This window comes from Tamandua tetradactyla, chromosome 2 (assembly GCF_023851605.1).
Source record: "Tamandua tetradactyla isolate mTamTet1 chromosome 2, mTamTet1.pri, whole genome shotgun sequence".
NCBI classification, from domain to species: Eukaryota; Metazoa; Chordata; class Mammalia; order Pilosa; family Myrmecophagidae; genus Tamandua; species Tamandua tetradactyla.
Window position 1 is genome coordinate 39,169,900 of NC_135328.1, and position 24,665 is coordinate 39,194,564.

At 37.0% G+C, this 24,665-nt stretch overlaps 1 long non-coding RNA gene across 1 annotated transcript in view; it reads right to left on the bottom strand.

Moving 5' to 3' along the window:
- LOC143659774 (uncharacterized) overlaps positions 1-23,642 on the bottom strand; it is a 35,593-nt gene extending 11,951 nt beyond the window's left edge. Inside the window, exons 1-2 of the long non-coding RNA XR_013163715.1 lie at positions 23,509-23,642; positions 5,208-5,332 (exon numbers count right to left, since the gene is read on the bottom strand). This is a non-coding gene — a long non-coding RNA (uncharacterized LOC143659774). The remainder of the gene's footprint in view (positions 1-5,207; positions 5,333-23,508) is intronic.
- Between the last annotated feature and the right edge of the window lie 1,023 nt (positions 23,643-24,665).

Sequence of the window (24,665 nt, forward strand, 5' to 3'; positions counted from 1 at the left end):
TGCTCTTGGTCATTTTTCTGTCACTTCTCTAGTTGTTCCTTGCAGCAGGGGTGAACTGAGGCTATGCTATTCCACCATCTTCCCGGAAATTTATAATTGTACTATTAATTAAAGCTCATTGGTTAACTTATGGCTCATTATGTGGTATAGTTCCACGAGTTTTTGTTTTTTTTTTCATTTGTTAACATGTATACAGATTAACATTTCCCCCTTTTAATCATATACAGATATATTTCAGTTCTGTATATTGTGTTCACAACGTTGTGCTAACATTACCCCATCTGTTAACTAAAACATTTCCATCATTCTAAATAGGAACCCTGTACATTTGAAGCCTTAACTTCCCATTACCTATTCTCTTAATGATAACCATCCTTTTGAATATTAAATGTTATCTCATTGTGGTATTAGCTTCCATTTCCCAAATGGATAATTATTTTAAACATCTTTCCATGTGTTTATTGGCCATTATCTGCTTTGCATGCATGTCTATTCAAGTTATTTGCACATTTTTAAATTAACTAAAAATGGATCAAAGGCCTAAACACTAGAGCTAAGACCATAGCATTTTAGAAGAAAATGTAGGAAATATCTTATAAAGTTTGTGATAAGAGGTGGTTTCTACACCTTATACCCAAAGCATAAGCAGTGAAAAAAATAGATAAATGAGAGCTCCTCAAAATTAATCACTTTTATGCATCAAAGAACTTTGTTAGGCAAGTTAAAAGGCATCCTACACAGTGGGACACAATATTTTGAAACCACATATCAGATAAGAGCTTACTATTCAGAATATGTAAAGATTTTCTATAACTCAACAACAAAAAGACAAACAACCCAGTTAAAAATGGACAAAAGTATGGGATAGAAAGATCAAAGGTGATGGTGGAGTTGTGCAGAGAAGATAGGGTTTAACAAATGAACATGATTGCTGAATCATTAAATTGATACATCTTTTAGTCTATACAGATATCCTTTTTCAGTTCACAGTGTTATTGGAAGAAGATGTCACAATATGATTTTCCATGAGATACTAGGCAAACCAGAACCCAGAGTTATGTTCTGGAGGATCTAAGTGAAGGCCCACAGGTGCTTAGGGAGAAAGCCACTGGCATCAGAAGCTGGAGGCAGCAGAACTGGGTATGAAGACCAGCAGATGCCAGCCACGTGCCTTCCCATATGAGACACTGGCCTTCCTTGAGTCAAGAGCTCTTTCTCTACATGCCTTAGTTTGGACATTTTTATGGCCTTAGAACTGTAAACTTGCAACTTGATAAATCTCCTTTATAAAACTTGATCCATTTCTTGCATATTGCATTCTGGCAGCATTAATAAACTAATACAATGTCAAGAAAATGCTGCTTGAATCTTAATGTGGATTGCATTGAACATGTACATTGCTTTGGGTAATACTGATATATTAACAATAGTAACTCTTTCTATCCATGAACATGGAATGTCTTGCCATTTTTATGTCTTCTTTAATGTCTTTGAGCAGTGTTTTGCAGATGTCAGTATACAAGTCTTTTTTATCCTAAAAAAAATTATTCCTAGATATTTTGTTCTTTCGGATTCTATTGTTAATGGAATTATTTTCTTAATTTCCTCTTTGGATTGTTCATGGCTAGTATATCAGAGCACACTTGACTTTTTTGTGTATTAATCTTGTATTCTGCCAACCTGCTGAATTCATTTATCACCTGGTACACCTCTTTTTTTGTGGATCCCTATAGGTTTTCAATATATAAGACCATGTTGTCTATAAATAGCATCAGTTTTACTTCTTTTTTAATTTGGATACCTTTTATTACTATTGCCTGATTGCTCTGGCAAGAGCTTCTAGTAAAATATTGAGTAACTGTGGTGAAAGTGGACATCCTTGTCTCATTCTGATTCTTTATGGGAAAACTTTTGCTTTTGAGTATGATTTTAGTGGTTTTTTAAAATAAATGGCCTTTAGCATGTTGATAAAGTTTTTTTTTATATTCTTATTTTTCTGAGTGTTTTATCAAGAAAGGGTGTCAGATTTTGTTAAATGCTTTTTCTGTACCTATTCAGATAATCATATATATATTTTTTCTTCCTTCTATATAGTGTATTACACTGATTGGTTTTTGTATTTTGAACCACTCTTGCATTCCAGGGATGAATTTCATTTTTAAGTATGCCATTAGATTTGATTTGCTTGTATTTTCCTAATGATATTTGCATCCAAATTCATAAGCAAAATTGGTCTGTAATTTTTCTCTCATTTTGGTATCTTTACCAGGCTTTGGTATCAGAGTAACACCAGCCTTATAGAATAAATCAGTAGTGTCCCTTTCTCTTGAATTATTTAGAAGAGTTCAAGAATAATTGGTATTAATTTTTCTTTAAATATTTGATAAAATTCACCAATGAATTCATCTGGCCCTGGATTTTTTTTTGGTGCAAAGTTTTTTATTATTGATTCAATCTCTGTATTTGTTATGTTTGTTGTTGTTTCCTATGTCTTCTTGAGTCAATTTGGGTAACTGATGTACTTCTTGGATTTTTTTTTTCATTTCTTTAGGTTGTTTAGCTTCTTGGCATACAATTGTTCATAATATTCCTTTATAATCATTTTTATTTCTGTAAGATCCATAATGATATCATCATTTTTCTTTCTGACTTATATGCATGGCATCTTTTCTGTGTTTTCTTTTTGGTCAGCCTAGGTACAGTTTTGTCAACTTTATTGATTTTCTTCAAAGAATTAATTTTTTGTTTTGCTTTTCAATTCTATTTTCTCTTTCATTTATTTCTGATTGTCCTAATTCTTCTCTTTTCTTAACTTTAGGTTTACATTGCTCTTTTTTCTCTAGTTTTTCAAGATACAAGTTAAGCTATTAATCTCAGATATTTTTTCTTTTATAATATGGGTTTTAATACCTATAAATTTTCCTCTGAGCACTGGCTTCACTTCATTTATTTTATTATGCTCTATAGGGAGCACTGCAATAGTCCAGGGCTATTGGGGGTCCTCTGGAAAGCCAATCTGCCTGTTGATGTGAGTCAGATTCTCTAAAATACTTTATCCATTTCAGAAAGGATATTTCAGTTTCTTATGTTATTCATAGTCTTATTTTCAATTTATCCTTCCCACAGGCAGAGGAAAAGAATGCTATTTTTTTTGGACACCCTCTCAGATAACCCAATATATTTCAGTGTAGGAAATTCAGTTAACCATTCTGCTGTTGATGAGCATTTATATTTGTTTGATTTTTCCGGTTTTGTTTTGTGCTTTATTTTTAAAACTACACAAGATAGCATATTCATCAATGAATGTGAGTTTATCTGTAAGGTATAATGTCATCAACAATGCTTGTTTTCTCATCCACTGCCAATAAGGAAAATTTTCAAACTTTGAAAAGAGTTTATCATTAAAATTTTAATTTGCATTTTCCTAAGTATGTGTGAGATTGTGTTTTTTTCGTGCATATTCACCATTTGTATGATTCTTTCCGTGGACTGTCCGTCTTCTTTGCTCATTTTTCTATTCGGTCATTTATCTTTCTCTTACTGATTTTCAGGGGATCTTTGCATATTAATAAAAATGGCTCTTTCCCTGTATTATGTACTGAGAATAATTTCCCTATTTATTGTTTGTCTTTTGGCAATGTGCAGGCACTTTATCTTGTAGTCAAATTTCCAATTGTTTTTATGACATATATATTGAATTATTACTGACCGAAAAAAATAATATTATCAAAGTTGATCATTATAGAAAGATTAGCCTTAAACCAAATATCACTTAGGTTGGAAAAAGAAGATAGTAGAAACAGACATTAGAGGATTGTTATAATGACTTTGATAAGTGATCAGACTATGGTAACGTAAAGGAATGGAGAGGAAGAAATTTGTGTGCGCTCCTTAAAAACAGGTCCAGTTAAGGAAGAAGAGAAGGTGAATAAAGATTCAGAGGGGTAAATTCCAATCTATTGTGTAGATGAAAGTGCTTCCCTGAGGAAATTTCTTTATACTACAGTTCTCCAAGAATAGGATTAATTTGAACTTGGAAATGTCTCTAACATATTAGACTGTCTTCAGTGTATACCACTATTCTCTTGTTCAGATGTCTACCACTTCTTTTAATATCCTTTGAGAATGAGAAATTTACTAGAGCAATTTTGGAGTAATAGAGAATTGTCTTAGGGGAATACCAGCTTTGTCGTTGTGTTATTACTTATTAATGAATAAATCAAGTTATGTCTCTTTCATAATCTCATATAACATTCTTTCATAACTCTTATCATGATTTACATTTATATATTTGCTTATGGATATTTAACATTTCTCTCTCATTACACCAAAGCTCTTGAGGATATGGACTGTGTCTGTGTTGGTAAGTGTGCCTTCTGCACTTAACCCCAAAAGTTCCCATTCTAAGGATCCAAAAATTGTTTTTAAATGAATGACTATTTCTTCAATTCATGTAATATTCATTTATGTTTGAATAAGTTCTTGGTATTTATCAAATGCATTCACGTACAGTATTTTGTTTGGATGTTAAATGCCACAATAACTCCATGGGTTAGATTTTATCTCCATTTTATTGAGGAGGATATTTAGGCACAGTTATGTGACATGACATTTCCAAAGTCACATAGAAAATGAAATAATTACTCCAAGCCAGGGCTTCATCCAGTGCTTTTTCCGCAATGCCATGTTACAAGATTAGAATCACATAAACTTCAAGATGAAAAGGTTAAAAACTTTCTAAATGCTTCCAGACTCAGCAGTTCATAAGAATATATATTTGCTGTGTAAAAGTAATGAAGTGTTAATACATCTTCATTAGATGTGTGTCCACTTGCTGTGGTGACTTTGACACTCAAGGCCAAGGGTGTGGTTTACTAATAGTAAGTTATTTAGAAGTTATTTATTATTTAGAATAAATTCTAAATTTATGATTGTATTTTTGCTTCCTGAAGTCAGTCTGAAAAGAATGTGGCTTTATGTTGTAGAAAGTAGGATTCAGGTTAGTTAGTAAGATAGCTGCAGAAAGTTAGGAGCCACTATGACTAAGTAAAATTGGAACTACTTGAGTTAACCAGATGTGCCAAGAGAACAGAGTTTCTTAGGACACTGTAAATTGAACAAGAGGCTACATCTGATTTCATCAGACTGCCTATTGGGCAAATCCCCAACAGTATAAGTTATTCATTTAACAAATATGCATTTAGTACCTGTATGTGCCAGGCATGTTGTTGGGTCTTGGATTCCACAGTAGAGAAGAGGAGAGAGGTATTTGTCCTCAGGGAGCATATCTTCTAATAAGATGGCAAAAGAGCATAGCAGCTTTTGATAATTTCTGCGGAGAAATAAACTGAGTGATAATAAACTGGAGTGTGGGAGGGTGTGGAGGAAGATGTCAAGAGATTGGTCAGAGAAATCCTTTCTAAGGAGGTTGCAGTTAAGCCAGATCTGATTATTGAGCTACAAATTGATTAAAAACATATTTGAGGCAGAGCCAAATTAAATTTTAAAAAGTTAATATCCAGAGGCAAGAAAGGGCTTTGTGTTGGCAAAGAAGAAAGGAAGTTTTGAGGATTGTGTACAAGAAAGAAAATGGAATGCTATGAACTCTAAAGGACCACAGGGAGGAATATCATGACTGGGGCACAGTACCAAGATCAGAAGTTCAGTTTTTATTCTTCATCAGATAAGAAATCTTGAAGAATACCAGAGTGATTTGAACAGCGAATAAAGAAGTATTTGCAAAGTCCCCTTGGGGGCATGGTGAGAAAGGGGGAAAATTCAACTTCCCTATTTGGAGAATTCCTGAGAGTCTCCATTACTCCTGATATTCCTGATATTCTTGGGGACAATCAAATCAATAGGCTGTGCCCTCAATCTTGGGGTTTGTTCATTTAAAACTTATCCCCATGCAGGATAGGCTAAGCCTACGTAAAATTATACCTAAGAAGCACTGCCAGAGAACTTCTTTTGTTGCTCACATGTGGCCTGTTTCTCTCTCAGCCAACACGATAAACAAACTCATCACCCTCCCCTCTATGTGGGACATGATTCCCAGGGGTGTAAACCTCCCTGGCAATATGGGACAGAAATCCTAGAATGAGCTGGGACTCAGCATTGAAGGATTGAGAAAACCTTCTCAACTGAAAGGGGGAAGAGAGAAATGAGACAAAATAAAATGTCAGTGGCTGAGAGATTTCAAATAGAGTTGAAGTCATTCTTACATATTATATAGATATCCCTTTTTAATTTAAGGTGTATTAGAGAGGTGAAAGGGAAGTGCCTAAAACTATAGAGCTGTGTACCAGCAGCCATGTTTCTTGAAGATAATTGTATAATGATATAGCTTTTGCAATGTGACTGTGTGATTGTGAAAACCTTGTGTTTGATGCTCCTTTTATCTATGGTATGGACAAATGAGTAAAAAATATGGATAAAACTGAGTAAATGATAATAAGGGAACAAATGTTAAATAAATTGAGTAGATTGAAATACTAGTGATCAACAAAAGGGAGTGGTAAGGGGTATAAAAAAATTAAGGGGAATAAAGGTTAAAATATATTGGGTAGATGGAAATACTAGTGGTCAATGAGAGGGAGGAGTAAGGGGTATGGGATGTATGAATTTTTTCTTTTTTCTTTTTATTTCTTTTTCTGGAGTGATGCAAATATTCTAAGAAATGATTGCGGTGATGAATGTACAACTATGTGATGATATTGTGAGCCATCGATTGTACAACAAGTATGGAATGTTCATATATAAAGAATGTTCGTGTTTGTGTGCTGTTTTGTTTTGTCAATAAAAGTATTTTAAAAAAATCATTGAAGATTTTCTAACAGGGAGATATTGTAATGTGATACATTTTCTTTTTAATATATGCTGTCTAAGATCTGACAAGAATGATGGTGTTAAAGGAGATGGACATTTGCAAATTTTACACAATCTTTTTTTAGGGAGAAGCATTAAAGTCTAATGGAAATCAGCAAATTGAGAATCAGATCAAACAGAGTTCAGAGGGACAGCAAATAACCTCATTGTTAGGGATTCACCCAAGAGAAAATGTTGCTGATGGAGGCACCCACGATTTGAAGAACCTCTTCTAGCATCTTGTATCTAAAAATGATCACAGCACATCCTGGCCATCTACTCATGAGAAGTCTGAAAATTCCCAATGGGGAATTTGAGGGTTTTATTTCAGGATATTTTCTATTTGAAAAAAAAAAAAGGTAAAAGCAAAAAAGTTTTAAAAAGAACAGCTAAATAAACATGCAATCAAACAAACAAAACCACTCCCAGTTTTCCTGGCTGAAGGTGAGATATGGATTCGAGCAGCGATTTTCAAGCTTTGTGTATCATCAAAATCATCTAGAATGCACTGTAAAGATAAAAATTTTCAGACCCCACCTTTGCACAGTCTAACCTACTGATCATTGGGGCCTTGTGCCCTGGAATCTGCATTTGTTTAAATGTCCCATTAAATATTGATGTTCAGCCAGGTTTAGGAACCTTTGCATTAGATAAGCCTGCCAAATCCCTTTCAGCTCAATGAGTCTGTAAATTATCAAACTGCAGTGGAACCAACGCGGGACTGCTTCTAGATGGTGCTAATATGAATTGCCAAACTGTTTCATTTTAAATTCCATTTGAGAAGAAAGCCAAATGATATTAGCAAGAAGAGAGAAAATTATTGATGCCAAATTCTCCCAGCTGCTATGCACCAAAGGCACAGATTACTATATATATTCTGATTGTCTGAGAATGTAAATGCATCTTCCAAGGAGACTGTCAGAGGGTGGGGGCTAGGCACAGGGAGATGTTTAGGCTTCTCATATAATATTTCTGTAATAGCCCATGTATTGTCACTTTGGAAAAAACTGTAGCTCATTTGCTGCTTTCTTTACTATTATTATTATTTTTTTGGATACTGTATAGCGGGGTTATATTTCATTCTTTTTCCATGTGAGTATCCCATTATTGCAGCACCATTTGTTGAATTTTTTTGTTTGTTTTTGTTGATTTCTTTGTTTGTTTGTTTGAGAAATACATGGGTGGGGAATTGAACCTGATCTACTGCTTAGCAGGCGAGAATTCTATCACTGAACTACCCTCACACCTGACCCCATTGCTTTATCTTTTTATTTATTTATTTATTTGCTTGGGCAGGCACCGGAAATCAAACCCGGGTCTCCAGCATGGGAGGCAAGAACTCTGTCAGTGAGCCACTGTGGCCTGCCCTATGTCTTTTAATTATAAGTTGTGTTAGGTCATGAGGAAGCTGCTGTCAACTGGATACCATGCCTTAAAAGTCACACAATGAGTCACTGACTAAAATATTTTCCACTCATGGATTGTACATTCTTATAATTATATAATTAGTCTCCCAGGACAAAGCAACAGCACAAACCAACAGAACAAGATATCTAAGCACTTAGATGAAAAATGCATTGCTTTTCTAGACCAGAGGAAGCCTTCCTAGAAAAATGATAGAATTTGTGGAAGTGAGGTTAGAATGAGGAGGGTATTGGAAATGCATTTTGCTTACAAATTTTTGTTTATCCTACACTAATATAACAGTATCTAAAATGCCACCATTAGTGACTCATTTTGGGAATTATAACTTTACCCATATTGGGCCACATTTTGTAGAACTATTAAGCATGATGATATGTTGTCTTTTCTGCATTTATTGAGTACTTGGCATCCTTTTAATAGACTTTGAATGGATTTATCTATTTACTCAACAGATGTTTATAGAACTGCTTTTATTTGCCAACCTCTGTAATAGACACTAAAAATACAACCATGTCTAAGAAACAAATCTATGTTCAAGGAGACCCTAGCTAATATGGTGGCTAGGGCCTGACTTTATATAAATACATGTATAATAGAAGAGCTGATGTAAAACTATTTGGATTTGTGCCTTTGTTTGAAAAGAAACTTTCTTTCCTGGATGGCCTTGTAACAGATTGTAATTTCCAAAGATGGCCACAAAAATAGTTCCTATCTCATATGCTCCACGCATGCTCCCTGTTGGAATGTTCTCTCTTGAAAATTGCCAGGTATCGAAGACCCCAAGCCACGTGGCAAGGCCCATATTCGGGTCCTCTGGTCCACTACACCAAAACCCAAGCATAGCAACTATTTCTGAATTATAAAAATTTTACCTGCCACTCTTCCATGCTAAACCATAAAATTCTTGGGAATAGAAAAAGAGTTTTGTTCACTGTTTCATATCCATAACTATCAAAGGGCCAAGGAAATGAAGATAGTAACAAAGTCAGAACAAGCATCCAAATCCCCAGACATTGCCTCAATCATCTTATATCTTGTTAGCCTTTCTGCTTCTGATTGGAAACCTCCAATATTTTTCTGTTACCATCTTTGTCTCTTTAGCATTCCACAACTCATTCTAATTAGATGCTTATATAATGGATAACTTACTGGTGTTGAGAGCAAGGAAATTCGAATGTGGGGGGATGAATGGTTGGGTGGGGTGAAACAATTACAGTCATGGACTCAGGAGTTAGACTTTCTAGGTTCAAATCCCAGCTCCATTGATCTTGGTCAATATACTTAGACTGACCAACCCTAATTTTCCTCATTGTTAAAATGGAGTTAATCGTAATACTTTCATCAGAGAATTGTTGAAGAAACAAATGAAGTGATTAACCTTAAGTGCTTGGCAGTGTACATGGTTCATGGAAAGTCTTTAGTTAATGCAAACAATAGGAGTAATAGTAATAAATAGCATTAACATCAGGCTGTGATTGCAAGTCACCATTCAAATCATTTTTTTCTTCATGTGTCCAAGCCTTAAAGTTTTATATATGAATCCCCCGACATGGTTTTCCCACTATACTTGAGTCATTTGAATGCTACAGTGAAATTGCAATAATAGAATAATGATATTACAGAGCTCCAACAGAAAGAACAGGGAGATTTCCATTTCTTGATCTCCCATTATGTTCCAGGCACTTAGTATATGCTTTTGCTCTTGGGAATTTTAAATCACAATTTAAATGCTTGTCTCTCAGAAAAACAACAACAACAACAAAACCTGAACCCTAATAATTTGAAGCTTAACTTGTGTAAAGACATATTTCAAAAGGGGTCAACATGAATAAGGGAGGTACGGCACCTTTAGATTTTCTCATGGTAAATGACAGAACATGGGCTAGTGCAAGATTCAGTAGGAAGCTAGAAAATGAGAAGAGTAACTTCAAATCATGCAGCTTTTAAGTTGCTATTTTCCTCTCCAGGAGCTGATGTCATAATGATATAAGAATAACCTCTATAAACAGCAGTAAGACTATTATTAATTAGAAACAGAGTCATTGAAGATGGAGAAGAACTATTATGTTGTTTCTCCCTGGAGTCTGGGCTGGGATGATTCTCCAGTTCTGTGTGAGTTAATGATCCCAGCGTAACCAACCCCAGCCAAAGAGAATGCAACATAAAGAACAAATGAAAGAAAATTGTTTGGATTACATATAAACTCTCTTTGGACATGTGCAGGCTCACAAAGCTAATGAGCTCCCCATACAGACTCTCCCGTGGCCCTCTATTGTAATAGTCTTAAACATTCTGAGAAAAGTGCTCTGAAGTTGGGGGGGGGGGTAGCTATTAAGGCTGAATGCTGAAGAATGCAATCTGATGAAGGAATGAGGTCTTCCTCCCTCATACCGCTTTGCACTGATAGGAAAATTCAAAGCCCAGAGAAGTAGAGCCAGATTCTTGGCTGGACCCACTTCAGCTTCTATAAAAATCATAAAGGGGATGGGGAGGAGGAGAAGTAGCGTCTTAGGAGTGCACGGCTCATCCCGACACAGAAAAACTAAGGCCTCCCTTGAGGTTTGAATTGGATACGCGTGGAAAAATTCAACTGCATTCAATGAAGGGCAGTAAACATACAAAACTCATTACACTCAGCAAATGGAAACAGCACTAAGAAAAAAGATGAATCTGTTGATTACAAATCCCATTGTTTGTAAAGAGAAGGGAAATATATTTTAGATATATCAAGTATTATTCTTCTGTCTGGCTGTATCGAAGCAAGGTAATGTAGTTCAGGGTTTTTCACATTTAAAAAAATATCAGAAGTCATTTATTTATGAAAACTTGTCTGGAAGTCGAAAACATAGAAGGCTTTGAAACAGATCAACTATGCTTGAAAAGAGAACGGAGGCTCAGAGCCCCTCCCCTCTCCTCATTTCCTGGTCCCCATGGTTACCCTGGACACCCCCGGCAGCCAGAGAGGTCCAAGAAACACAATGTGGCGTAGCCACATATTATCCTAGAAATATGGGGCAAGCTGATCCCTTTCTGAGCCTTGGTCCCCTCATCCTCCATACGGCAATAATGGGAAACTACCAGGAATGTGGGAAGCTTAATGAAACGAATAGTTCAGTCCTTGACTCATAGCAAGCTCTCAACCAGTGTTCTTCTGTTTCTTCCCTTAGAGTCAGGAATCTTTCTCAGGACTTCTCCCAGACTAAGCTATCTCTTCCTTAAATCCTATTGCAGTTTTAGTCAGTACAACATATTACCATTTGGTCCACTAAGAACCTGCATTTGAACACAGAACTGACTTCAAGTCTTAATTACATCTATTAACATCTCATATTTTGTCTCCTTTACGAGGCTGTAAATTCCTTAAAGTTAGGAAATTCCAGGTAATAAATTTATTCGTTCAACAAATACTCTTTTGAGCACTTATTATGCACAGACACTGTTCTAGGCCCTTGGGATGCACTGATGAACAAAACAAGCAAACATTCCTGCCCTTAAAAAGTGCATGAAAATATATTTAATGTTATTTGTCATCAGAGAAACACAAATTGTAATCATATGAGATAGTCCTTAAACCAGCCTACAGTGGCAGAATTCTCACCTGTCACGCCAGAAACCTGGGTTCGATTCCCGGTACCTGCTCATGCAAAAAAATAAATAAATAAAAATAAACCTAGCAGAGATGCAAAGTGCTGGCAATGATGCAAAAGTAATGAACTAGAGGTAAGAATATAAAATGGACAAACCACTTTGGAAAAGAGTTTGGCAGTATTTTTTTAAAGCTGATCATTTGCTTACCTTATGATCCACCCCTAGATATTGACCCACGGAAAGTGAAAATACGTGTTTGTGTAACAATGTTTCTAGCGGCTTTATTTATAGGGCAAGACCTGGAGAAACTCACATGTTCATCAACTGATGCATGTATGAATACTCTGGTCCATCTATGCACAATGGATGTATTTAACAATAAAAATGAAGTTAATAACTCATATTACATGCAACAATATGAACTTTTTCAAAAACATTAGGCTAAGTAAAAGAGACTAAATAAAACAGATGAAGTCTCCTACGATTCCTTTTTTTATGACCTTCTTGAGGGGACAGGAGCAAAAGTATAGATCAATTGTTATCAGAGGCTAGAAGTGGATGTGGCAGTTAAAAACAAAGGGTCATGAAGGATCATTTTTTGGGATGATGGAAATATATATTGTTATTGTGGATTTGATTATGTAGCTACATTTATTTGTCAGAATTCATCAAACTGTACAACTTAAAAAGGTGGGTTTATTTTATAATGTAAATTATACCTCAGTCAACTTAACTTCTAAAAAGATGTTTCAGGGCTGAAAAAGAAAGCTATAAAAATCCGTAAATTTGCAAAAAGCATTTTTTCCTATCGCTTTTTTCTCCTACATTTTTGTATCTCCCAATTATTGGCATTGTGGGAGCATGGCCACAGGCAAATAATGTCATTGATGTACAGTCAAAAAAACAAAAACAAAAACCTATCCTTAGGGAACTTAGATCTTAGCGAAGGGAGGCAGGACTGGAAAATCAGATTAAGGAATAAGTAATTTATAGAGTATATTAAGAAGATGATAACTGCTTTAAGGAAAAAATATAGTACAAGTGTGGTAGATTGTTAAATTAATGGTTCCCAAGGAATGATGCCACGCCCTTGGGTAGTCCCCTCTCATGGTCATGTAAGCTTGACCACGTGACTTGCCTTGACCAATAGGGACCAGCATGTGTAACAAAAACAATAGTTCGAGAAGATCTTAACATGGGCTTTTGCCTTCCAAGGGTGTGCCACATAAAAAAAACTCAGGCTCTGCTGCTGTGCGATCACATGGAGGAGAATCAAGGCTTGGTGGCTGACACCCCAGCTTACTGCCAGATGACTGCAGCTGTGGGACTGATCCCCTCAGACCAGCAGAAGAATCAACACCGCTCTGTTCCCAACAAAAATGGATGCATTTAAGAAATTAATGCCAAAGGAAAAGTAACTAGATAACTTAAATACGTTTTCAAAACCATGGATTGATGCATGTCACCTACAGAGTGACAACGGAAATGGCGCACATGAGCTTCACTATCTTCCCTAAACTGCCCCCACCCACTGCCAGTGATCTTCCTACTGGAAAAAGAATTATCTGGAGGAATAATGTGATAGACTAAGTAGAACACATTTTTCCATAGGCTTTGGCACTACTGTAGAATCTCCCTTCTAAGTATAATTTAGCACTCCAGCAGTGAAACATGAATTCTTACATGTACCCAAACTAATAAGACTACAGGAAAGTCAAGTGTAATAGTAGATAACTTGAGTAAACTAAAGTACGGATGTTTTTCTTGGGATGTCATAGGATTTCAGTAAGAGTTATAAAGGATGGATCAAGTAAATGTATATAGTGCCATTATTTTTAATAGTGTATTATAATCTAGGGAATAGGGAAAACAGAGTCTTAGCTTGAAGAAATTGTAGCTCTCTATTATTAGAATTGTTCATGTATAAATCAGGCTACTACTTGCAGAGGAAGTTGAAGAGGAGGTCCAAGCATAATTTAGAAGTGGATTTCATAGTTTTTAAATTCCCATCCAATCTTGAGGACCATTGGCTATTCAACATACTCATATGTATGTGTAGATTCCATTAGAACAAACACAAGTGGAGGACAACAAAATATTTACAGTAGGAGGATGCATTCTACAATGTGCAGGTACACTTATTTGAAATAACCAAGTATTCCCGACAAATCACATACAAATCATAATTTGTATATCAAATCCCACTTGACCTTAACTAAGAGAATAGAGCATTTAAAAGAACCTTGCAGAGGCTCTTTTTATAAACTAAAGAATCATTTTGTAATAAGAATACTCATTTTTTTGAATTTGAGTTTTCAAATAAAACTAAATTTTTAAAGTAAGTTCTATTTTCTGAGTTTGATTTTTTTAATGTGTCACGGGGCACAGGGGACACATTATCTGTTGCTGGACAGTTTCGAGCTTAGAATCTGTTTTTTCTACAGACTAGCTATATAACCTCAGAAACATAACAAAAATCTGAGCTTTCATTTCCTCACTTAGAAAAGGTTTTGAAAAGTAAATATGATCATTACAGCATATACTTCAGTTCTTGTCACTGAGTTCCTCTTCAAAATCCATGTGAACAACCTCAAAATGGATTACAATTAATCCTGACCAAGAACAGCTTGGAGAACTGACTAGCCTGGGGAGGTCTGTAAGATGCTGGAGGCCTAGATAGGCAAGGCACTGAGTCCAGGACAATTGGCCAAGGCAGGAAGAACAAATGAAATCGTGTGTATTCTAGGACATAATAGAAGCAGTGGACACAAGGAGCTGAGTTAGTTGTTTCTCCTAGGAAGAAGGCTATTGACTCTCTTTTTCTCTAGCTTCTTATTAAACTTCTAGGGCACAAACAGGCAGAGGCTTATTGGGAAGGGTTATGCTAGTTCATCCTGGCAACAATGGATATTTACATGGGCATCCACATTCCCCAGGCTAGCTACAGATTCAGTTGTAATGTCCACCTCCATTAAAACCATAAGAAGGATAATCATGGGATAAGTTCAACCTAGGGTATGGAAACAGAAAGAAAGAAAAGCAAACTAAAATATCTAGGATTCAAAACTACTAGACTTGACAATTGTTTGGGAGCTTGTAAAATGGAGACAATAGGGCTCAACTTTCAAAGACTCCATGAAAGAGACTGCTAACCTTCTTAAAATATATATAACTGATCAATAGGTTCACAAAACTCCAAGAACCTGAATCACCTAAACCAAACTCCAGGAGAATTGATTCAACCGTGTGTTCTCTCTTGGTGGCGAAAGCGGCAGGTTCATGGTCCAAATTACAATTCAAGGCAGCAAATAATAATGGGTGTCCTTCAGCCAAGATTTATTATGCAGTGAGATGCAATGCAATTGAGCAAGAGTGGAATAAGGGTCACAAGCAGAGTGACAACTGAGGAGCATCACTGGTGTCACGAATCCAACATGCAGACTTTCCCAACTGAGTTCCTCATATGAACCCTACATCACAGGCAGGATATGAACGATGATTTTCTAAATTCTTCCAAGGATGGTACATAAGTAGAACATTCTACACAAATAGAATCTACAATGACCTTGTACTCAGTCAAAGGTGCTAGTGATCAGTTAAAGTCAGTTGTGTGAGCAAAACCCTTGGGTCATGAATTCTCCATACCAGTCATTAACCCTCAGGGAATGGACCTTACTAACTTATTCTGCCAAGCTTCCACCTGCTTGAAGAACTCTACAATCACCATATACTGTGAATAAAAGAATATGCTTAATCAGTAGTCACAGTGTGTACACTGACAACCTGAATGTAAACCTGTGGTTATTTAAGCAGGGACCCCAGATGTGCCCTTATAGTAATGTTCCTTTATAAAGTAGCTTTGTGATTTCCTGTTGTTTCTGGCCCTAATGAGCTATTTACTTTTCACACTAAGTAGGAAATCAGCATGGTGCTTTGGAAAGAGTTCTTTTCTAAGAGGAAAGAAACCTGGCCTCTATCCATCCTCTACAGACACCTGTGAGGTGCCATGTACGCACTTAAATGCATATTTGTTTAACTGGATTGAACATGACTGCTTATGACTCCCAATGTCTCTATTGATAATAACCTAATATTTTCTAGTAAATTATATATTTTAAATAACATTAATTATACATTATTTATATTATATTATTAAATATGCTATTAATTATAATTAATGATTTATTTGCTTATTGTATGTTTCCTCCTTTAGGACAGATGCTCCATGAGTTTAGTGCTCTTGACAGTTTTGCTGACTACAGTATCCCTAATACTTAGAATGATGCTTTGCCCCTAGCTGGTGATGAGTAAATATTTGTTAGATAAACAAACACCTTTCATTGAGCTTTTTGAAACATGCCAGGCAGTGTGTTAAGCAATTTAATACATAGTATTCCGTTTGATCAGTGCTTCTCAAACTTAAATGTGAATATGCATCTTCTGAGATCTTGTTAAAATGCAGGTTCTGATTCAGTAGGCCTGGGGTGGAACCTGAAATTTTGTACTTCTTAGAAGTTTCCCTGCGATGTTGATGCTTCTGGTTCATGTTTCACATTATAGTAGCAAGAATCAGGTCCACATACTACCTGTGTATATGTACCTACTGTATGTATTATTTCCCACTATTTTACAGAGAAGGAAACTGAGACTTATGGATGTTCAAGAGTTTATCCAAGGTCACACAACTAATGATTAGAAGAGTCTGATAACAAAAAATAAGCCACCTCATATCTCTGAGTCACAATTCCTGAAAAATACATATCCAAGAACATGCATTTGGATAGTGGCACATCTATGTTTCAGGTGTGCTTAGAGCTAGCTCCATAAGAATTAAAACAGCTCATTCATTCAGTAAGTCGCATATTAATTGAAGGTCTCTTCTAAGTACTCTCTACTTATACATGCCTCACCTTATTTTCTTCAGGGAAAACGGTCAACCATCATCTTAAGACAACAATAACAACAAAAATTCTAGCAGGTTCAGGTCTTATCTACCCATTCTTAAATAATAGGCCCATGGTCACTTTAAACTGCACGCAAAAGCCCAATTCAGCATTTAGCATGGTGTTTCCAAAAAACCTGGAGTTGAATTTGTCAAGTTGGGTCCTTTCTCCCATCTCAGACCCATTACCAACCTGAAGCCCGTACTAAGAAAGAATGGTATGCTTGGGTAGTTGGCATCTTCTGTGTTCCTCTATCCAGCATTTTGCTTCTTATTTCTCAAAAGACTTCTCTTGTTTAGATGATATTTTCCTTTCTCAGCCTCTAGGCACTCACCTCCAGCTTATTGCTTGAGTTCCAAAGATACAAGTTATCTTCACCTCAGCTTTCTCCATCCGGTTTATGGAGAAACTCGTATGTCCTTGCCCTGACCATGCCATGCAATGAAGGCTGAGTTCAGTCAGTGTGCAGCTCCTTGCTCACGCTCTAGATATCTTGAGCCGGAGTTTCACTTCAGGCCATAGTGTATATCAACAACAGACACACACACACTTCAAGCTTTCTGGGTGATCCTAAGGAAGCCTTCTCTCTCTAGGAATGGGTTGAAGGATGCAGCATCTCCCAATATATCTCCCCCAGGAGTGGGGACTGGAATGGAATTAGATCTCAAAGCCCTGCAAAGGTGCTCCATAAACAAATATATTCAAAGATCCTTCTCCTGCCCGCAACCTGACTTTTTATACATCCTTCTTCTGTCTGTGGATTCTCAGAGCTATAGGACCAATTTCCTTACATTTCTTTTATAAATTGTTCAAACAAAGATAATGAGGGTTTTTGATCATTCACTTTGTTATTGATCACTCAGTGGAAATGCAGATAGAAACATCCTGCTAAATGGAAGAAGGTTGGTGATTCTGGCTCTGAAAACACACATCTTTTACTTGGAATAGGCTTTAACCCTTAGTCATTGTGCACCTCCAGGAAAATGATCTCAGTTTTCCAAAACTATTTCTAAATGCAGAAGATGTGAAACTTATGGGGAAACTGTGGCTGTCCTACTGTATTAGAGTTTTAAATCAATAAGCAATCATTTATTTGCTCACATGAGTCTCACTCCAACCTCCTAATGACTGTGAGGCTCAAATGAGTGAATATATGTAAAAGTACTTTCTAAATTCTAAAAGTGCTATAAAATTGCTCATTAATACACTTACAACATCTAAAAAAACTATTAGTGGGGGTGGGTAGAGGGAATCGGTTGGTTTGTTATCCTGTTTTTAGTACAGGGTCAGAGCATAAAGTGGCATACACGCCCCTCTGCTTGTCAGCAACAGCAATTAATCAGTCTCAGTGTATTTTTAAACATCAGGAATCACGTATTTTCCATTCACCAGCTGGAAGACTGCCATTCAAACTGCCAGCATCCGCTACTGGTTGAATTAATCCTTGTTGCTACGAAGAACCCAGTTCTTCCACCCCTTCCTTCATTTCCACTGGCTCATGTAAAGCAGCCAACATAAAGTTCCCTAGAGCTGGCCTTGTATATATTTGTGAAACCTGAAACTCTGACTCTGAAACTCATTTTGGAAGGCTGCAGGGACCAGGGACCCATCATCTATACGGCATCCAATATGCCAAGAAATGTGCTAGACATTTTACACACATGTTATTTCATGTCATAGGCACAAAATTCCTTTAAGTTAGGGTTAATAACCCCATCATAAATTTAAATAAGTTGAAGCTTAGAGAGGTCTGTGCATTTCCATTTGCTTCTTTGACGGATTATGAATTGAGCTCTTTCTTTTTGATAAGTCCTGAGTATATGCTGGAAGATACAACTTGGAATTTGTGATCTTAGTGGGAGTGAAGATCAAGGGAAACAAAACAGACATGCAAGTAAATGCATACTGAAGTTCCATAAAGAGACTTCCCAGAAGAAGTGGTAAAAATTCAGATGGGTGGGTGAAAAAGAATATGGAATCAGAAAACCAAAAGATGAAAAGAAACCTTCTGTCCAAAAGGGTTGCATGGAGACAGAGTCCTGGTGACATAATTTAAGCCTTTGTATCTCACCATGAAGGATGCCCGTACTTTTCTGATACAAGAACTGATACATTTGCATTTTCCTCAAGTTAATGCCAGTAATCTTAATATAGACCCAAGGACAGAAGTGCCAAATTGGAAGACCTTTTTGCATGTGACACTTTCCCAGCTGGTGTCTTTAGGAAATTCATTTTATTTCTCTGAGCTTCAGCTTCCAAATCTGCCTTGTTAAACTTATAGTGCTGTTCTGAGGCTCACGAGGGTAGCATGTGTGAAGTTCTTGAATGCGCTTTACAAATATAAGATATTAATGAACACAACAAAAATTTCCTATAGGAAAATAATTGTGATCCATACTTGTCACTTAACATTAATGTTAATCCAACAGGTTAAACTTCTTCCAGGAGGAGGATTTACCAAGTCAGGACGCTGAAAAACTGCCCTGATCACAAATTGGCTGACACACGCGTAGCCAGTTACCTGTTTCCCCCAGGATAAGGACTATGCCTTCCAGGCACCATCACATTTCCTTCTGCACCTTCTATCATGGTTTCCCAGACTTGCAGTATTTTAAGAACTATCTGCACGGGGTGAGAGACTTGATAAGTGTTCTAGTTTGCTAGCTGCCAGAATGCAACACACCAGAGACGGATTGGCTTTTAATAAAAGGGGATTTATTTTATTAGTTCTTCAGAGGAAAGGCAGCTAACTTTCATCTGAGCTTCTTTCTTATGTGGGAATGCTCAGGGTAATCTCTGCTGGCCTTCCCTCCAGGCCTCCGGGTTCCAACAACTTTCCCGGGGGTGATTTCTTTCTGCATCTCCAAAGACCTGGGCTGAGCTGCGAATGCTGAGATGAGGAATGCCGAGTTGCTTGAGCTGTGCTACATTGCACTCTTTCATTTAAGCACTAGCCAATTAAGTCAAACGTCATTCATTGCAGCAGGCACTCCTCCTAGCTAACTGCAGATGTAATCAGCAACAGATGAGGTTCATGTACCATTGGCTCATGTCCACAGCAACAGAACTAGGTGCCTTCACCAACAGAACTAGGGCCAAGTTGACAGCTGAACATAACTACCACAATAAGTATTTAGATTGTAAGACCTGGTTCCCTGCTTACTGAATCTGATGGTTGAGCCAAGATATCCATGTACATTTAATAAACAGTTCCGATGATTCTTGTGATAACTACAGGTCATTGGACCTCAAACACGTGTATACATAAGAACCACATGGGGTGCTTAGGGAAAAAAGGATTCCTGGCAAAAACCTGCTAACAGTTATAATTCAGTATGTCTGGAGTGGGTCTATGGAGTTGTATTTTCAGCAAGTACCCAGCCCATCTACCCTGATTCTTTTGTCTCTGGTCCATTGTTCCAATGTAAGAAAGCAGTGGTCTAAAATGGAATGAGCAATTTCATCTCCTGAATCCTTTTCTTCCTTTCTGTACTTTCCCCCACGTGTCTGTGCAGGTTGGAAAGGATTATGTACCCTAGAAAAGCCATGTTTCAATCCTGACCCATCTTGTGGAGGCAGCTGTTTCTTTTAATCCCTGTTCAGTACTATGATACATATAACATTGAGAACAAATGTCATGATTATGACTCCAATAAATCTAAAGAAAGTCAATAGAAATGCCCTTTAAATTTATACATAAACGTGTCCACTTATATTAGTATTGCCATTTTTAATTTCTTGATTAGGTTATCTCCATGGAGATGTGACACACCAAATTGTGGGCATTAATCTTTGATTAGAGGGAGATGTGACTCCACCCATTCCAGGTGGGTCTTGATTAGTTTCCTGGAATCCTTTAAAAGAGGAAACATTTTTTGGAAAAGGCAGTAGAGCAATGAGATCCATGAGACAAAGAGTTATACAGCCACAGACCTTTAGAGATGAAGAAAGACTATGTCCCTGGGGGAGCTTCATGAAACAAGAAGTCTGGAGAGAAAGCTAGCAGATTTTGCCATGTTCATCATGTGCATTTCCAGTTGAGAGAGAAACTCTGAATGTCATTGACCTTCTTAAACCCAGGTATCTTTCCCTGGATGCCTTAGAGTAGATGGTTTTATAGACTTGCTCTAATTTGTACATTATCACAGGCTTAGAACTGTAAACTTGCAACTTAATAAATTCCCCTTTTTAAAAGCCATTCTGTTTCTGCTATATCACATTCCAGCAGCTAGCAGTGCCTTATCAGTTGAAATTCTACCTTGTGCAAAGGACCATAGAATTTTCTGCCCTCATCCCCACTGCTACATGACTATCTAAGATCTTTTGGGAGAGATATGGACCCTCTGAGGTCACTCAGTGCTGTGGTTTGCATAGTTATTAATTAGATCTTGGAGGGGAAAGTGTATAATTTAGAGGCAATTAGAAAGGGAGGGATAGAGGGAAGAGGGGATGCGTGAAGGTAGGAAGGAAGGAAAGGAAGGAAATATTTAATGGTATATGTGCCAGAATAGATATGGATGTCAAATGAATTTGGAGCCAGATATCTAAATGTTGTGTATCTCCTACACATGATTGTGGAAGAAGGAGGATTGCACAAGTTCCTCCTCTGTAGTGTAAGATATCAGTGTCCCTTTACAGGAATTCCTAGCTTCTTAGAACAAAAAGGTTCTAAGGTTGTCTTGAGGCTACTCATCCTCAGGTCTCCTCAACTCACACTACAAAGATTTTAACTGTTTACAGAATATTTGTTCTCCCCTCTAAAGAAGAATGTGGGAAAATGAGAAATGAACAAAGGAAAGGGGAGTGGGATGGAAGAGGAGAAAGAAAAATAATTATCCAAGCAAACAATAATGTTTCCTCAAACTCAGTGCAGCCTACACTGGACTTTTCTGAATCATTAAACCTCCCAATTGCCTTGTGTGCAACTTTTTCCAACTCAGCTATACTCATCAGTGAGAGCAAACGTGCCTGAGTACTAATGTACTAAGTCAGCACCGTGGGGATTTTAGGATGAGAGTGGCAGAAGGTGGTGGTGAGCCAGAGTAACAGCTGCCTGCAAGAAGTTTACATTGCTCGACCAGAGACACTCCTTCAGCCCAGGAGAGGCTCAAGGTTTGTCAGAGTACCACCAAGGCTGATGATGGCTGGCAGGCATTCCATGCAGCCTACAACTGTGCTCTGCTTCCTGGAAGCTTTCTACTATTTTGTTTTCTACTAAAGATAAGTCACTCTCTTTCTAGAGTCTGAAGCACGGAATAACAGGGAGCGAGACTGAATGTTTTCTTTGACTCTTTTCTCTTTAGGTACAATTAGAAATGGACAAATTGGTCTAATTTGCCCACTAACTATGGAAACCATTTAGCATTTGTTTTCCATCGAGAACAAAGAATTGAAAAATGAGTGATCAGCCTGAATGGTCCATTAGAAAATACACAAATGTTCATATCATGCATAACTCTGGACTCCTTCTTCTTTCACCTCTGAAAGTTCCCCATTTTATAGTGGTTTCCAGTGCTCTTAGAATAAAGATGAAAATAATTAGAGGGCCTACAAGGATGTGTACAATTTGCCCTCTGCAACTTATTTGCTTGCCCATTTCCCATTCACTCACCACACATCTGCCTTCTTGTACCCCTTATGTTCTAATCAAGGCTCAGCCCAAATTCTACTTCCTTCAGAAGTTGCCCCCAGAACAAAGCAGGCTCTCTGTGGAAAGTTTATGGCCTCTCAGCTCCTTCATTTCTCCTTTATATTACTTTTCACAAGTATAATTAAAATAATAATGATTATGGGATTAGATAATACCTTTTGCTATGTGTTCTAGTAAAGTGCCAGCTCCATGAAAGTAGGGAATGACTCCTGTGTTCAGGGCACCCCCAGAGCTTGGTAGAATGTCAGGGACTGACGTTACATAATTTTTGGAAAGAATCACAAATGGAGGTAAAGAGTGTTTACAGGAAAAAGCTTTACATTGATTTTCTTTGGTCTTCATTTGCAAATGGGTAGAGTAGCACAGGGGGCCTCTCTGATCTTCAAATCATAGGCAAAATTGGCAAGAGTTCCCAATTTCACCAGCCTCAGATATCCAAATGCTCTCATTCCCACCAAAAAAAGAAAACACACACACACCCATACAGAACAACAGCAACAAAAACAAACAAAGGAAAGAAAAAATACAACTTTTTATTTCTTGGCTCTCTCAGCCTCTAATCCCTGTTTCCAGATATGCTTCTCTCTTTTGTACCATGCTGAAATATAAATGAGACTCATTCACTCCTGTCTCTCCTATATAAAAAATGTGCTTTAAGAATGAATTTAAAGCATTTCTGAATATAGACAATATTACTGAACATTTTAAGAGTGGGAGGAGACAGAAGAGGTTGTTATATCATAAGAATGCAACATCTTCCAAAGTTTTCCAGCCAGGGCCAAAGCTCACCATCCTTTGGTCCCCACCATCACCCAGTCCCCAACCACCATGCACATCCTCAGCCCTTCCCTTCATCTTCTCTAAGCCTCCTATAAAAATGCTTTCTTTTTTTCTAAACACTCTATTCCTCACTCATGTTCCTTATTGGGTCTCACGAGTTCCAAAGAAAATATTCTTCTCTTTTTAAACAAATTTCTCCTTCTTTTAAAAAAGTGTCTTGACATATTACAAAAATGAGACCTAGAGAATCTGACCGACCTTGAATCGTATTTCCAGTTATTTTCTCAAGGAGTCACTTCCTTCCCATGAGGAATCTCATTGTCAGATAATAAGATGATGTTTTGGTTTTCATCTTATTGTTATCTCCTCTCTAAAAAATTAAATCTCTATCATATTTTCTCCCCAAATGTCTTGCATTATAGAAACTCAAGTCAGTTTTTCCAAGGAAAAATCATTCCAATCAATGGTTCTGAAAAATAATGAAATCACATGGAACACTATGATTCATAATCAGAGAGAACTGGGTTAAAATTCCCTTGAACCCCCAGCCTATGGGACTGCAGGTAGGTTATTCAAACTCCCTAATGTTCAGTTTCCCTATCTATAAAATAATAATGCCTCTGGATTTTTCAGCTACATGAAATAATAAATCATTTGATTTTTATCTAAGACAGTTTGAAATGGTCTGTTTGTTGCTTGTCATCGAAAGCTTCATAAATAAACCCGTTTTAAATTCATGTATTAATGTATATCTTTCTCTATTTCAGCACTATCTACTCAATTCAATTGATCTGTTTCTATATTTGCTATAACATCTCAGCTTGAAACTTTAGTAATCCTCAGCAGGTACTACTAATGATTATAATATTAACAAAACATTATTATTATTATGCTTTTTAAATGGTCAAACTATGAGCAGCAAAAAAGTTTCCATTTTAGAATTATATTTTACTTGTATGTATTTAAAAGAAAGTTATAATCATATATGTGAGATATGCATTGTATCATTTTCTGCTTGCCTATCCAATGTCCTTTCCATCTTCCTGTTCCAGTCACACAGGTTTTCCCTTGGGAACTGTCAAAGAAAAAAATTGCCACGTTAAACCATCGAGGATGACTTCTCAGGAGCTACTGTTGCAGGGGAGAGAGAGTAGAACTCAACTCTGAAGAAGACAAGGCAAGAGCAGTGATAGAGGCAAAGGGACTTGACCGTTAAATACTTGGAAGAATTCGTTTTTGAAATTATCTTTCTCTATAGTCTAAGTTGTTTTTCTCTGTAGCTCGACAAGTGTAAGATTAGTTTCAAGGTACTCAGGGCAAGGAGAGGGAATGGGTAGGGTCATGAGAGGGGCAAAGCTGGCAGCTTGGTAGAGAGAAAGAAAAAAATAGTCTTGGTCAGTGTTTTTTTCATACTC